Source organism: Tamandua tetradactyla, chromosome 1, assembly GCF_023851605.1.
Source record: "Tamandua tetradactyla isolate mTamTet1 chromosome 1, mTamTet1.pri, whole genome shotgun sequence".
Taxonomy (NCBI): domain Eukaryota; kingdom Metazoa; phylum Chordata; class Mammalia; order Pilosa; family Myrmecophagidae; genus Tamandua; species Tamandua tetradactyla.
In genome coordinates this window covers 122352820-122370732 of record NC_135327.1, presented here as the reverse complement: position 1 = coordinate 122370732, position 17913 = coordinate 122352820, and positions in this window count along the sequence as shown.

Below are 17913 nucleotides of genomic sequence, written 5' to 3'. Positions count from 1 at the left end.
TTTCATTCTTTCTTATGACTGCATAATAGTCCAATGTATGTAGATACGACATTGTATTTATCCATTTATTTGTTGATGGAGATGAGTTATTTCTATCTCTTGGCTATTGTGGAAAGCACTGCTATAAATATTGGTGTTCAAGTATCTGTTTGAGGCCCTACTTTCACTTTCTTTGGGTGTATAATTAGAAGTGAAATTGTGAGGTCATATGGTAATTGTGTATTTAACTTTATGAGGAACTGCCATATTGGATGTACCATTTTACAATTCCACCAATAAAGCACTAGAGTTACAGTATATCTGCATCCTCTCCAACACTTGTATTTTATGTTTTTAATAATAGCTATCCTAGTGGCTGCAAAGTGGTATCTTGTTGTGGTTTTGATTTGCATTTCCCTAATGGCTAATTATGTTGAATTTTTTTTTTTCATAAGCTTAATGGCCATTTGTAAATTTTCTTTGAAAAAAATGTCTATTCAAGACCTTTCTCCATTATTTGCATTGGGTTGTTTGTCTTTTCATTGTTACCCTGTAAGAGTTCTTTGCTGGGTGCAGGGATGTTCCGTGGTAGAATGTTTGCCTTCAGTTCCCAGACCAGGAACCACCCCCCTCCCCCCCAAAAATAAGTGCTGTGTATGTTCTGGCTATTAAGCCCTTACGTCATATATGCTTTACAACTATTTCCTCACATTTTGTAAGTTGGCTTGATAATGTTCTTTAAGTACAAATATTTTCAATTGTAATGCAGTTCAATTTTATCTATTGTTTCTTTTCTTGCTATTTTGGTATCATGTCTAAGAATCCTTAGCCAAATTCCAGATTATGAAGAGTTGCTTCCATGTGATCTTCTAAGAGTCCTATAGTTTTAGCTCATATGTTTAGGTCCTTGACCCATTTTAAGTTGATTTTTGCATATATTGTGAGATAAAGGTCTAACTTCATTATGCTACATGTGGATATAAAGTCTTCCCAACAACATGCATTGAAGAGACTGCTTTACTGATTGCATGTACCTAACAAAAGTCAATTTGCTACAGATACATAGGTCTATTGCTGGACCTTCAAATTTGTTCCATTTGTCTATATCTATATTTAGGCCAGCCTCACACTCTTTTGATGAGTGTAGCTTTGCAATAAATTTGAAATTCAGAACTGTGAGTCCTTCAGCTTTGTTCTTCTTTTCCAAAATCGTTTTAGCTATTCAGGGTCCCTTCTAGTTCCATATGAATTTGATGATTGACTTTTCTATTTCTGAAAACAAGCTCCTGGAATTTTTGTGGGGATTGCATTGAATTTATAGCACACTTTGGGTAATACTGATATCTTTAAAATACCAAGTTTTTCAACCTCATGCTCGTAGTATGTCTGGCCATTTACTTAGGTCTTCTATAATTTCTTTCAGTGGTATTTTGTAATCTTCAATGTACAAGACTTTTTTAGTCCTTTGTTATTTATTCCTAGGTATCTTATTCTTTAATATGATACTATCAATGGAACTGTTTTCGTAATTTCCCTTTGAGATTATTTATTGCTAGAAAAAATTATTTAGAAACACACCTGATTATTGAGTGTTGATCTTGCACCCTACCACTTTGCTGAAATTATTAGCTCCAGTAATTTTCCTATGAATTCCTTTGGATTTTCTATATATAAGACCATGACATCTACAACTTAAGTTAGTTTTACTTCTTCCTTTTGAATTTGAATACATTCTGTTTCTTTTCCTTACTTAACTTCCCTGGATAGAACTAGTATAATACAGAATAGCACTGGTGAAAGCAGGTATCCTTGCCTTGCTCTTGATCTTAGGATTTTTCATAATTGGCCTTTATCACTTTGATAATGTTCAGTTTTACTCATAATTTTCTGAGTGTTTTTATTAAGAGAGTGTGCTGGATTTTGTCAAACAGCTTTTCTGCATTTATTGAGACAATCATGTGTTTTTGTTGTTGCTGTTTCCTTCATGCTGTATATTCCATTGATTAACTTTTGTATGTTGAATGACCTTTAAATTCCTGGGAAAATATAACTTGGTCAAAATGAATACTTCTTTTCATATACTATTGGAATGAATTATTGACTTTTGCATATATATTCCTAAGGGAAATTGTTTGGTAATTTTTTTCTGATGTCTGTATCAGGCTTTGTCTCTGGGTAACATGTGTCTCATAGAATTAATTGGGAAATGTACTTTTTTCTTGCATTCATTGGAAGAGGTTGAGAAAGAATCATGTTGATTTGGTAGAATTCATCAGTGAAGCCATTCAGTCCTGGACTTCTCATTGGTAGAAGACTTCTTGTAATTGAAGTAATTTGTGTACTTGCATTAGGTTTGTTGAGCTTTTCTATTTCTTCTGAGTCAATTTAGGTAGTCTGTGTATTTCTAGAAACTTTTCCATAACAAATAGTTTTTTGGCATAAAATTGTTCATAGTATTCCCTCATAATCTTTTTTTTATTTCTGTAAGATCAGTAGTGATATATATATATTTTTTTCGATTTTTAGTTATTTGCATTTTCTCTCTTTTTTACATTACCAGTCTGGCTAAAGTTGATTCGTATGTTGATTTTTTCCAAAAAAACCCACCATTTTTTTTGCTTTGCTGATTTTCACAATTGTTTTTCTATTTTCTACTTCATTTATCTCCTCTCTAACATTATTTCTCTCTTCTGATAACTCTGAGTTTACTTTGCTCTTTTTCTATTTCCTCAATATATGACTTTTTGTTATAAATTTGACCTTTTCTTTTTTTAAAATATAGGCATTCATAGCTATAAATTTTCCTCAGAATGCTGCCTTCCAAACCTTTACAAACAACTTAAGCAGAAATTATGTACAAGTAACCATCGACTCTTCATTCTCTGAAACTAATCTACCCCAGATGACCAATATTCTAGATACTGACCCTGTGAGTTTGTTTATTGTAATTTGTGCATATCAGTGAGATCATATAATATTGGTCCTTTTGCATCTGATTTATTTCACTCAGCATAAGATCCTCAAGATTCACCTTGAATCAGGACATGATTTCTTTTCATGGCTGACTAATATTACATTGTATGCATATACCACATTTTGTTTATCCATTCTTTGATGTATAAACACCATTTTTGATGTATTCATCTTTTGGCAACAGTGAATAATGCTGCTATGAACATTGGTGGGCACTTATTTGCTTGAGTCCTGCTTTCAATTGTTCTAAGTACATACCTCGTAGCAGGATTGATGGTCATATGGTATTTCTGTATTTAGCTTTCTGAGGAACTGCCAAATTGTCTTTGACAGTGGCTGCACCATTCTACACTCCCACCAGCAATGAATGAGTGTTCCTATTTCTTCACATCCTCTCCAATGTTTGTATCTTCTGGGTTTTTTGTTTGTTTTTTAATAGTAGCCATTCTTCTGGGTGTGAAATGCTATATCATTGTGGTTTTGATTTGCATTTCCGTTATAACTAGTGATACTGAACATCTTTTCATGGGCTATGTAGCCATTTGTATTTCCTTGTTATAAAAATGACTATTCAAGTCTTTAACTATTTTTAAAATTGGGTTGTTTCTCTTTTTACTGTGGAGTTGTAGGATTTCTTTATAAATTTTGAATATCAAAACCCTTCTCAGATATGTGGCTTCCAAATATTTTCTCCCATTGAGTAGGTTGTCTTTTCACTTTTGTGACAAGGTCTTTTGATGTTGAAAAACTTTTAATTTTGAGGCAGTCCCATTTCTCTACTACTTCTTTCATTGTTTGTGCATTGAGTATAAAGTCTAAGAAACCATTGCCAACAGGAGATCCTGAAGATGCTTTTTTACATGCTTTTTTCCTGGAGCTTTATAGTCCTGGTTCATATATTTAGGTCTTTGATCAGTTTTGAGTTAATTTTTGTATATTGGGTGAGATACGGCTTCTCTTTTGTTTTTTGGAAATAGATTCCAAATTTTCCTCGCACCATTTGTTGAAGAGACTGTTTTGTCCTAGTTGAGTGGATTTGGCAGCCTTGTCAAAAATCAGGTGGCCATAGATCTGAAGGTATATTTCTAAACTTTCAGTTCAAATCTGTTGGTCAATAAACCTATTCTTGCACTAATACCAGGCTGTACTGACCACTGTAGCTTTGTAGCATGCTTTAAAATAAGGAAGGGTGAGTCCTCTAGCTTCTTTCTTTTTTTTTTTCAAGATGTAGTTGGCTATTCAAGGCCCCTTATCCTTCCAAATAAATTTGATAATTGCTTTTCCATGTCTGCAATGTAAGGTATTGGAATTTTGATTGGAATTGCATTGAATCCATAAATCATTTTGGATAGAATTGACATTTTAATGATATTTAGTCTTCCAATCCATGAACACAGAATGCTCTTCCATTTATATAGGTTTTCTTTGGTTATTTTTGTAATGTTTTCTAGTTTTCTGTGTACACATCCCTTACACATTGGTTAAATTTATTCAAAGATATTTGATTCTTTAAGTTTTTCTTGTAAATGGGATTTTTTCTTGATTTTCTTCCCAGATTGCTCTTTACTAATGTCTAGAAACACTACTGATTTCTGTGTGTTGATCTTGTACCCCACCACTTTTCTGAATTTGTTTATTAGCTCTAGTAGCTTTGTCATAGTTTTTCAGGACTATTATATATAAGATAATGTCATGTACAAATAGTGAAAGCTTTTACTTCTTCCTTTCCAGTTTAGATGTCTTTTATTTATTTTTCTTGCCTAACTGTTCTTTCTAGAACTTCCAGTACAATTTTGAATAGCAGTAGTGAAATTGATCATCCTTATCTTGTTCCAGTTCTTAGAGGGAAAACTTTCAGTCTTTCACTATTAAATAAGATGTTAGCTGTGGGTTCTCCAGGTATGCCCTATATCATGTTGAGGATGTTTCCTTCTATTCCTATTCTTCTAAGTGTTTTTATCAAGAAAGGATGCTGGATGTTGTAAAGATTAGTACAAGAAAAGAAAATTACAGATCAATTTTTCTTATGATTATAGATGCAAAACTTATTTTTGCATATCTTTTATGTACACTTAAATTTTTCTGTGTAAGTGTACATAATTATATGAGATTTCTCCCTTTGTTTTGTCAATGTGGTGCACTGCATTCATTGATTTTTTTTTATGTTGAATAATCTTTGTGTATCTGGGATGAAACCTATTTGGATCATGGTGCATAGTTCTTTTAATGCACTATTGGATTCAATTTTCAATTATTCTGTAGAAGGGTTTTGCATCTATAGTCATAAGAAAAATTGATCTGTAATTTTCTTTTCTTGTACTATCTTTACCAGGCTTTGGAAATGAGGTGAATGAGTTAGGTAATGTTCCCTCCTGCTCAATGTTTTGGAAGAATTTGAACAGGATTGGTTTTAATTCTTCTTGGAATTACTGGTAAATTTTCACTGTGAAGTCACCTGGTCCTGGGCTTTTCTTTGTTGGGGGGTTTTGGATGAATGGTTAAATCTCTTGACTTGTAATTGGCCTGTTGAGGTCTTCATTTCCCTAGTGTCTAAAGAAGTTTGTTATTGTGTTTCTATGATGTTTTAATTTGCTAATGCTGCTTGAAGCATATAAAGGGATTTATTTAGTTACAAATTTATTAATTTGGGATGGCACATGGTGACTTCTGCTGGCCTTCTCTCCTGGGTTCTGGGTTCCATTGGGTTTTTCTAGGTTATGTCCTTTCTGCATGTCCAAACATTTGGGTCTGAGCTGCTGAGCTCTCTTCTGATCTCTCCCATTTAAGTCTTCAGCTAATTGTCTTCACTCATTGTGGAAGGCACTCCCCTTAGCTGACCACAGATGTAATCAACCATAAATGAATTTCAAATGCTGATGATGTAAGTCCACAGCAACAGAACAACTGGGTACCATCACCTGGCCAAGTTAACACCTGAATCTAACTACTATAAAGGCCAATGTTTGTCAACTTGTCAACTATATACATCAGCTTAAGCCATACTTAATCTCTAAATAGAAAAAAATTTTAAATGTGACCTATTTTTTCACTTAACAGTGATCATTTATCATGCATACAATACACTAAATCTTTCCATATACAAAATACATTAATTTCATCACAATATCACAAAAACCTTAAATCATTTCAGTAACCATACAAATGCAAAAACAACTCAAAAATGGTACAAAATCTCATCAAACTCAGTTACAGACATGGTCTGACTCAAAGCAAAATTCTTCTCTGACTGTAGATCTGTGAACTTAGAGCAAGTTATCTGCTTCCAATATACGAAGGAGCAGTCAGATGAAAAATGATCCCTTTGCCATAGGGAGAAGTTGGAAGGAAAACAGGGGCCACTGGACCTAAACAATTCCAAAAACCTGCACAGAAAACTCCATTAGACTTCAAAGTCAGAGTCATTCATTCTCAGAGCTATAGAAAGCAGCAGTTGCACCCTTTCCAAGAGCCTAAGTAGTGGCCCTGTTCTCTCTAAATACTAGGATGAAGGTTGAAACATTGGGGAACATTGGGGAGACCACCTTTATTTGGCCCCACACTCATCAGGCATTTAGGTGGCAACGGGATTCTCTTTCATCTCTGGGGCACATGCTCAACCCCTTCAGAACAATGGTGTGGCAGCCAGACTCCCCCAATCCCTGAAGAATGTGCTCTACCCTCTTGGAGACTGGGACACCAGAACTCTTCTTGAATATCAATGCAGGTCTGCCCTCTGCCTCTGGGGCAAACTCACCCTCTCCACATGATCAGCTGGTTTCACTTTTGCAGCCTAAGTTTTCTTGGCTTCGTACCTTAGATTCCATGATTCTCCATCTGAAATTATTTTTCCTTCTACTGTCCATTTTCTGTCCCTTCCAGTCCAGATCAGCGGTGGTTCCATTTATACAGGTCTCACAAAAAATTTGTTGACTTAGCATGTAGCATACAGGGATCAAAGCCATCAGACAATATGACCTTCAAAAAGTCCTTTCTGGATAACTCCATCTCCAATCTTTGCTTCTTCTATAATGACTGAATGGTGCCATGTTTGATTAAATCCTCTCATGGGGCACTATTCTCTGGGATCTCACTTTCTGGAAACCCAGAAATTTTCAGATCATAAATTTTACTATAAGCTGCAAGGAGAAACCAGACTATATCTTCCACCTTTAGCTTGGAAATTTCCTCAGCTAAGTATACCAGATCATCACATTCAAAATCTCCCTTCCATCCAGCACCAGGTTCAATTTTGCCAAATCCTCTGCCACCTTCAAACAGGAGTTGCCTTCCTTCCAGTCTGCAGTGGAAGTGTCTTTAGAGCCCATATTTCTGCCAACAGACTCATTAAAGCAATTTAGGTTTTCTCTATCAAGCTCCTCACAATTCTTCTAGAATCCTACCCTTAAAAAGTTGTTCCAACATGTTTGATATTTTCAATCACAGCACCCCACTCCTCAGGTGACAAAATCTGTTTTAGTGTGCTAATGATAACAGAATGCAATTCATTAGAGATGCTTCTGTAAGGGGATTTATTTAGTTATAAATTTACCTATTTGGGAAGGCACTTAGCAATGTTTGCTGGCCTTCTCTCCTTCTGTGTTCCAATGGCTTTCCCCAAGGTATGTCCTTTCTGCATCTCCAAACATCTGGGTCTAAACTGCTGAGCTCTCTTCTGACCTCTATATTTTAAGCTTACAGCTAGTTAAACTAAACACCACTCATTGTGAAATATGCCTCCCTCCCTTAGTTGACCAAAGATGTAATCAGCCATGAATGAATTTCACATGCTGATGATTTAAGCCCACAGCAACAGAACAATTGTGCAAGTTGACATCTGAACCTAACTCTACATAGGAATTTGACCATTTCATTTAGGTTATCTAATTTCTTGGGATACAGTTGTTCACAGTGTCCTCTTATGATCCTCTTCATTTCTCTGGAGTGAATGGTAATATCCACTCTGTCATTTGTGATTTTATTTATTTACATCTTTCTGTTTGTCAGACTTGCTAAGAATTTGTCAAGTTCATTGATCTTATCCAAAAAACAACTTTTCATTTTGTGGAATCTCTCTATTGGTTTTTATTTTCAATTTCATTTATTTCTTCCCTAATAGAAAAGAGATAACTTCTTTAATAATAATTATTTCTTTCTTTCTACTTGCCTTGAGATTAGTTTGCTATTCTTTTTCTATTCCCTCCAGTTGTACAATTAGTTAGGTCTTTGGTTTTAGTTCTTTCTTCTTTTTTAATGTAGGTTTTAAGACTATAAATTTCCCTCTCAGCTCTGCTCTCACTGCATTCCATGAGTTTAGATACATTGTATTCTATTTTTCATTAGACTCAAGACATTTACTGTTGTCCCTTGAAAATGTTTTCTTTGACCCATTGATTGTTTGAGTGTGTTGTTTAACCTTCACATGTGAATTTTCCAGTTCTCTGTCTATTATTGATTTCCATCTTTATTCCATCATAGTCAGAGAAGATGTTTTGTAAAATTTCTATCTTTTAAAATTTATTGGGACTTTTTGTGACCCTAAGTGTGGTCTGTCTTGGAGAATGACCTATGTGCACTTGAGAAGAATGCATATCCTGTTACTGTTCTGTATGTCTTTTAGGTCTAGTTTAGTCATTATATTGTTCAATTTCTCTGTTTTCATATTGATATTCTATTTACTGATAAGAGTGTTGTATTGAAGTCTAACTATTACTGCCTATCATGATTGCTTTTTTTCTTCTTAGTGGATTCCCCCATTTATTAATATATAGTGCCCCTCTTTGTATCATATCTGCTTTTGTCTTAAAATCTATTATGTCTGATATTAGTGTAGCTACCCCAGCTCTTTTATTTATTTATTATTATTATTGTTTTGCTTTTTTTTTGCTGGGGCAGGCACTGGGAATCAAACCCAGGTCTCTGGCATGGCAGGCAAGAACTCTGCCTGCTGGGCCCCCATGGCCCACCCCCCACCCCAGCTCTTTTTGCTTACTATTTACATGGAATATCTTTTTCCAATCTTTAACTTTCAGTCCAATTGCATCTTTGGGTCTAAAGGGAGTATCCTGTAAACAACATATAATGGTTTTATGCAATCTTCCAATCTGTATATTTTGATTGTGGGGTTTAATAACATTCTGTGTGTTTTACTGTAAAGGAAGTACTTCAGCCATTTTGTCCTTTAGTTTTTACATGCCCATTTTTTTTTGGTCTTTCTTATCCTTTATTGCAACCTCTTTTGTGATGTATCTGACTGCGTATCTGACTGATCCCTTCATCATTTCTTGTTCTGTAGATTTTTAAAATGATTTTTTTTGCGGTCACCCTGAGGTCTATATTACACAGGCTAATTTGAAAAGATGCCAACATAGCTTTAATAACATGTTCTCTGTTCCCACATCTCTCTGTTTCCCCTCTTTATATTGTTTTTGTCCCACTAAATTACTTGATATTTTGCATGTCCCTTAGCAAGGACTGTCTTTTTCTTATTCAATTGTATTCTTATCCTTAACAGAATTAAAGAGTAGCATTGAATATTGAAGATATAATACTATTGAGTTTTGAAATTACCCCTTTAGTTACCTTTACTGATAATCTTCATTTCTTCACACTACTCCAAGCCACTTTCTCCTGTCTTTTCCTTTCAACTTGAAGAACTCCCATTCTTGTAGGGCAGGCTGTTTGTTGAAGAACTCTCTCAGTTTCTGTTTATTTGTGAATAGTTTAAAATCTCACTCATTTTTGAAAGACAGTTTGCTGGACAAAGAATTTTTTTACAAGCAGTTCTTCTTTTTCAGTACCTTAAATATAGCATACCACTATCTTCTCACTTCCATGGTAAGAAATCAGAACTTGACTTATTGAGGATCCCCTATATGATGAGTCACTTTTCTCTTGCTGCTTTCAGAATTCTCTCTTAATCTTTGGTGTTTGACATTCTGATTAGAATGCATTTGGAGTAGGTCTACTAGGATTTATTCTGTCTGGATTATGTTGTGCTTCTTAGACATGTATATTTATGTCTTTCATAACAGTAGGGAAATTTTGCACCATTATTTCTACAAATATTCTTTCTACCCCTTTATCTTGTTCTTTTCCTTCAGGTACACCATAATGTGTATGTTTATGCACTTCACGCTGTCACTCAAATCCCTGAGGCACTGCTCAGCTATTTCTATTCTTTTCTCTATGTGTTCTTCTGAATGTATGATTTCTATTGTCCTATACTCTAGCTTGCTGATTCTTTTTTCTGCCTACTCCTATCTGATGATGAATGCCTCTAGTGTATTTTGAATTTCTATTTTTATGCATTTCATCCCCATAATTTCTCTCTATATTTCAAATTCTCATTAATTTCTTTCTATGCTTCAAAGTTTTATTAATGCTCACACAGGATCTTCTCAATATCCTTTATCTCTTTATCCATCCTTTTCTTCATCTACTGTAATTAATTTGGGAGATTTGTTTGAATTTCTTTGATTAGTTGTTCTGAATTCTGTGTCTCCTCTGGTTTTGATTTTTTCCCTTCTCTGAGTCATACCTTCTGTTTCTTAGTATGGCTTATTATTTTTTATTGATGTCTAGGCATCTGATTATCTTGAGTAAACACTGAAGGCCAGTTTCTCCCTCTCATCAAAGATTTTCTTGTTGATTGGCTTTGTGTTAAAGCTCTTCTTTGATGCTTGGTACAACTTATTCTAGAACTTTAGAATCTTTTTCTTTGATCATATTTTTAAAGATCTTCATCTGATTCTTTCTATACATATGCAATACAAATTTTAAGACTGCACTTATTGTGTAATTATTTTAAAATCCAGGAGAAAGCTTCCTTTCCACTTTCCTCTCTGGGAATCTTGACCAGTTTTGTTTGTTTGTGTGCAGAACTTTATCCCCAGTTCATTTAAATATTCACCCTCAGTGCCCTGTTTTCCTGACACGTTTCAGTTCTGGGACCCTCCTTTCTTACAGCAGGTTAGTTTAAAACCCCCTTTTTACTTTTATTGTTTTTCTCTTAGATTTTCTGCCTCTGGTTTCTTCCCCATTAGGGCAGCTCATTCTGGGGACTAGAAGAGTTCAATTTAGAAAGATGGTTATTCCAAAAAAGTCCATTTTGCATTCAGGGATTGAGCAAGTGGGAGGCGAGGGGACTAGCAGATCCATGATGGAAGCTTTAAATTGATATTTTTCTTTGATTCAACATTTGTGTATCAATTGTTCTAAGCAAGTGGGATTTGTCCTTTTATTTGCTGAATCTCTGAGGAGATTTTTTCAGGGGATGTCTTACATTGCCATGTTAATCTTGATCCAAAATGCTGTTTTAAAGTCACTTGCAAGAGTTCTCTCAGTGTTTATAATATCAACTCAATGCACAATTGTTTAATTTATTTTTTGTATTTTTTAAATATGCTTTTAAAATTTATTTTTGCTTTAAACTGTATAAAATTGTATGTTTCCAATAGTCAGTTCACAAAACAAAGTCTATTTAGAGAAGTCTATCTTCTATATATGTCTTTCCTAATGTGTTCATTTCTTCTTCCTTTAGGTAACATTTTAATTTAGGGGTATCCTATCACTTGTTATCACAAACATAAATATTTATATCATTTCATATTGTGCTCTTTCTTATATAAGTGGTATTCTACTATAACTATTTCTCCTACTTACTTTTTTCAAAATATTAACAAAATATTCAGTGATTATTCCATAATAGTATATAATTTTTTTCATTAGAAATATACACATATGCAGAATTGTCTGCTGTTTGAGTGCATCATAATTTATTCAACCAGTTTGTGCTGGTTTGAAAGGAAGTATGCCCCCTAAGAAAGCCATGTTTTAATATAAATCCCATTTCATAAAGGTAGAATAATCTCTATTCAATACTGTATGTTGAAACTGTGATTGGATCATCTCCTTGGTTGATGTGATTTAGTTAAGAATGGTTGTTAAACTGGATTAGGGGATGACATGTCTCCACCCATTTGAGTGGGTCTTGATTAGTTTCTGAAGTCCTATAAAAGAGGAAACATTTTGGAGAATGAGAGATTCAGAGAGAGCAGAGAATGCTGCAGCACCACGAAGCAGAGAGTTCCACCAGCCAGCGACCTTTGGAGTTGAAAAAGGAAAATGCCTCCCGGGGAGCTTCATGAAACCAGAAGCCAGGAGAGAAAGCTAGCAGATGACGCAGTGTTCGCCATGTGCCCTTCCAGCTGAGAGAGAAGCCCTGACTGTGTTCACCATGTGCCTTCTCACTTGAGAGAGAAACCCTGAACTTCATCGGCCTTCTTGAACCAAGTTATCTTTCCCTGGATGCCTTTGATTGGACATTTCTTTAGACTTGTTTTAATTAGGACATTTTCTCAGCCTTAGAACTGTAACTAGCAACTCATTAAATTCCCCTTGTTAAAAGCCATTCCATTTCTGGTATATTGCATTCTGGCAGCTAGCAAACTAGAACACAGTTGCTAGCAACTTTTGGCATTTGCATTACCTACACTTTCTTCTCTTACAAATAATGCTGCAAATATTTCATTGTATTTTTGTTAGTGCGTCCTTGGCATAAATAGTTGGAAGTGGGATTGCTAGTCCTGAGAGGAAAAATATGTCATTTTGCTAGCTATTATCAATTTCTTCTCAATATTCATTCTACTATGTTGCAGTCCCACCAGCAATATAGGAGGGTGCTTGTTTCTCTGAAACATCTTCTTCAGAGACTATTAAAGTTTTGGGTTTTTACAGGAGTTACAGATAAAACAAGGCTATTTCAATATTGTTCTAATTTGCATTTCTCTTAATGGGAATGAGGTCTCTTTTGGATGGTTGTTTAGGTGGGAAACTCTTAGGACAGCCTCTATTACACCCTTAGTACTTGGAAGTTCTTGCTCCATTATCATCCAGTTGAATTGAAAATTAATTAGTCAAGTTTCTTTTTTTCCTTTGTAAGTGTTCTGTCTTTTCCATCTAATAGCATTTAGAATTTACTTTTTATTCTCAACATTTTTCATTTTTGCCAAATTTTGGTATGCAGTTATTTGCATTTATTCTTCTCTATTTACTTTCAACCTGGTTAATCATGACTTTCTTCCATTTGAAAACTGTCTACTTGTATTTGTTTAAAGCTTCTTCCCACATTGCTTCTCACATTTTTTCTATATTTCCTTTTGGACTTACACAGGGACCATTGAATGCTTTTTATTATTTCTTCAAAATTATTTTTCATATTTTTATATTGTCTCTTTGTTCTAGGCTTTTCATAGATTTGTCAATATTCTCAATTCACTGTATTTTACTGTATCCAGTTTACTATGTATATATGCTTTATTTTTTCAATGACAGTAATTTTCATTTTCAGAATATTTAATCATTCTTTGCCATAAGTACTTATTATTTCATTTATGCCTGTTTTAAATATTATTTCAATTAATGAAATCATTTCTACTTTTTCTTTAAGCATTCTAATATTCTTATTTATTTTTTTGTAAAGCCATGGCAGTTAATTTCATCTAGAATAAATATTTCATTTAGAATAAATTGACATTTCAATATTTGATTTTTTTCCTAAACATTAGATTCCTTTTCATAGAACTATTAAAATAAGAAAAATATTAACTATCAAATAATTTATGATAGAGTATACACTGAAAATTATGGTGGTAATTTCAGTACATATGGACCAGCAGGCTCACTTGAATCCTCCAATATATTGCAATAAAGATAAAGCAAAAGAGGGGAAAAAAAAAAGGTACAGCTGCAGTGAAAACGAAACACAGACTCTATGAATAGAGTTGAAAGTTGTTGGGCTCAAAGTCTCACAGCAGCCAATGCTCCTTCTGGCTGTATTTTCTGTTTAGTTTTTATTCCTTTTGGCTTGCCTTCTCTGGCTAATATAGGCAGTACTCCCACTCACTCCCCTCAGGTGCCCATCCAGATTCACATCTTAAAGAGTTCAGAATTCTGGTTGTCCAGTGATACTAGAGATTTTGCAATTTTTTTCACGCTTACATGGATGCAAATACCAGCTGTGCTTATATGGCCAAGTCACTAGGAATACTAATGCCTATCTCACAAAACTGTTGCCAGATTTAAATAATGAAACATTTGAAATAATCAAATTCAGGATCCAACATACTGTGTTGTTTAATAAGTATTTTAAGAAAAACCAAATTTCACGGGAATTTTTCTAAACATCTACATTCTCTTAAGCAATTAGTTGAGAAGAGCTCCATTTAGGAAATGGTAGTTCTGGTGCATGAGAAAGAAGTGATATGTAGCTTTTGGACAGAGGGCACAGATAAAAGAAAGGGGGCAATAGTAAGACCAAAGTGGGAAGTTTCTGATTAGTGGGAGAAAAGCAGTAGACCCCTAAGTTTGAAGAATTTTATGTCAGGAGGTGGAAGAAAATTACATAAAAAGATACAACATTTTCATGTTTATCATAACTAGGCCTGAAGTGGGCCAAGGTATGAGAAAACTCCAGCTTTCTTATCTTGTATTTATTATCCTGAAGTCTTTAAGTAGTGTGAACAATACAATGCTTTCCTGACATCAACAACTTGGTTTTGAAATGCCCTTTCAAAGGCAATTCTATATATATCTATTTCAGTGGCCCTGAGGAAATTTGCAAGATTCGGAGCCAGGCAGAACGAATTCCAATTTTATCTCTGCAATTTAACAAGGGTTAAATTCTCTGAGGCACCTAATATGGAACCATGCACATAGCAGAAACTTGCTGTTATTTGATATTATGTCATATCAATATCATTATTTATCATAGCCTTAAGAAATTAAACAATTATGAATTGTTATGAATTCTAGAATTGTACCATGTACTCTAAACAAATATATCCATCAACCTTTGTAAGAGAATTTTTACTTCATTTTTTTAAGAAATAGATTAAATGTCACTTTTTACATGTTTTTTACTGACATTTCTAAAGAAGGCATATTTGGCCTGAAGGTTCCCAGAAAACAAGATCTTCACATTATTTGTTTTATCGCTTTTTCTTCAGTCAAATCAGGTGTGCATCAGTTGTTGCTAATTCCTGTGGTTTATTTATCAAGCCAGCTAGATGAGCTCAATACTGACTTTTAAAATTAAGAAGAGAAATTAATGGGTTTTTTGAATAATAATGGCATCAACATTTTAGTCATTCACCCAAGTCATGTAAAACTGCAGTTTAAAGTTTCCAAAACATCATGCCCTAGACATCTTAGGGCCCCAAGTATTCAAGGTAGTTGACTTATTAACCAAAAGATAGTTTAACCTCTTACTGTTCTCACCAAAGCAATGCACTCTGGCTTGTCAAATTCACCTCTCCAAATAGTCTTAGGCTTTAAGAAACCTTTTGTAAAAAGCAATTTTTCCAAGTTTTATTATAACTTCCCTATCAAACTGTCAAATGGGGATTATTCAACCTATATATAAAGACTTTTGCTAAATTTAAACAAATGTAGCAATAATTTTTCTTTATATATTTGACTGCAATGCTTTAAAGGCCATGACACATAATATACAGTCAGGTCACAAAACATTAAATTTCTTTGGTCAGGGTTCTGTTGCCAAGACTAAAATGCTCTTGAGCAAGTTTCAGCAGAAAGGGATTTATTACTAAGTATTGAAAGGCTTGAAAAATCATTTGCGTTTCTGAGAATGTAGTCTCGGTATAAATTATTACTTCAGAACAACTCTTCTACCGTGGACCATGGACAACCAGACCTACTGGAAGGATTTCTTTGCATTGGTCTGATCCAGGGTTACTCCTGAGGACCTGTCACGTAGTGGCCATCAACTTTGGGCTGCTGCCAGAATATCATCTCTAGAGACCAACTTTTTATTCATCTGTTAACTATAAAAGAAATCTTTTTTTAAACTATAAAGTAACTGGTCCTAGGGCACTTCTAATAGAGCCATAGCTGTGAGTCAGAAGTACCCACCTAAGCAGAAGGAGCAAGGACCCTGAAGCCTCTGTTTAAGCAAGTTACTCATCCCTTCTGACATGCCAGGACCCATCCCATGTACATCATGCCCATTGAAAATGTTCCTGCATACAATTCAATGCACATAATTCAATGGATCAAATAAAACTCTGTTCATGATGAACAATTTGATTCTCTTAAATCCATTGTATTCCTGGTTCAGATATTCTGTCTCTACTGAGGTTCAGTGGCAAACCAAGAGCTAACTTTTGAAATTCAGACTAGTTCTCAGTAGAAGCAGGCATAATCTTACTCCAGACCTTCAAGGTAGGTCTTCACTGTGGTTCTTCTTCGGGAATGGTTGGAGTCCCATAAGGTATTGTCACACTCACATGTATTACCACCAGGTCTGCTTGGCTATAAGTCCCAAGTGGTAGGGTAGCTTACACAGTTTGGACCTGCTGCAGAACTTTCTTTTGCTCTGGGTTCAACTTAAATCTGGCAACCTTGTGAATTTTCCAGTAAATGGGTGAGACAGTAATCTCAAGAATATGTTCTTTCTAAAACTCCATGAGACCTAATAAATATTCTGCGTCTCTATTGAACGTCTCAATAGAGACGCAGAATTTTGTAGTAACTTGTCTCTCATTTTAGAGGGCATATCCTCACATGTCTCAGATCAAAGGATTCCTAGATATTTCACTGATTTGGGAAGCTCCTGAATTTTTATAATATTTGTTTTTTACCCTCTCTCATATTGTGTCTTAAGGAAACTGTGGTTCTTTCCATTTCATGCCCACCAGATCCCATTAAAACCAACTATGGTTTCAATATTTCTCTACACAGTATCATTTCAGAGAGAGAGTGTTGATATGAACCTTAGGTATAAGAATGTATGCTGCTCTTTCAGCCATGTTTGCCACCTATTTTATTTTACTTTCTGGTATAGGGAAAAAAACATTTGCTCAATCGATAGCTACATATCAGGTGGCAAGGGTATGTTGATTTCCTACCAGAAATACAGTTATATGAAACACTTCAATCACCCCAGGTATTGGATTACTTTCATTTTCAGCATGTGATATTTTTCTGTCAAATCACTCAATTAACTGACCATCATAAACTTCAACACAATAGAGAACATAGTACTATATTAGACTTCCGAAGATACTGTTAGCTCAGAGTCAGTATCTAATCATCTGTAGATGTCTTTCGAAATAAAATACAGTTTTATGATGCATGGGAGAGACATACCTACTGATGAAAAAATGTTGAAAAATAAAAAGATGAACAACAATATACCAGGAAAAAAACAGGTGAAAATATAATAGGTGACTTCCAATTTTCCATAGAGTACTGAAATCCACCTGTGTTTTAAAGTTTCTATACAACCTACACTATATACATATTAAATATAAATATTAATAAATAAATATTAATTTATTTATTAATTTCAAATAAATTACTTATTTATCATTACATGAATAACATGCTAATCTATCAAGTTTATAGCACAATGAGTTATAAAGTAAGTTAAAACACTTTTACATAAAAAAGGTTAAAACACCTCTACAGTATGGTGACAAAGCAGATTATGCCCTTGTATGGTGAGTATTTATTCACCTTTGCTTTCTCTGGGGTGAACTTTTCCAAAGAAACTACAAAATGTTCTAACATCAACTTAGCACAGGGGCCTGGTACTGAAGTTGGCAAAATTTATAGCGAAATGAAATGTAAGCCTAAAATAACAAGCAGGTAACAGATCTGCAAAAATAATACCATAAAGAGCTCAAAAAACCTCTCCTTCATGATAGCAACATGAAAAATGTCAAAAATAGTCAGAATCAAGTTATTTCATAACTCTGAGAATTCTGAATACTTACAACAGTCTGGAGAGCATTTATTTAAGAATAACAGCCCAAACTTGTAAGAACAGTAAGCTTTATGACATTATAACATCCTATTGTAATCTCTTGTTTCTCAATCCTGTGGTAGTGTCAAAAACCAGTAGTCCCCTACTGCCCAGAAAACCAGCCATCTGGCAGATAC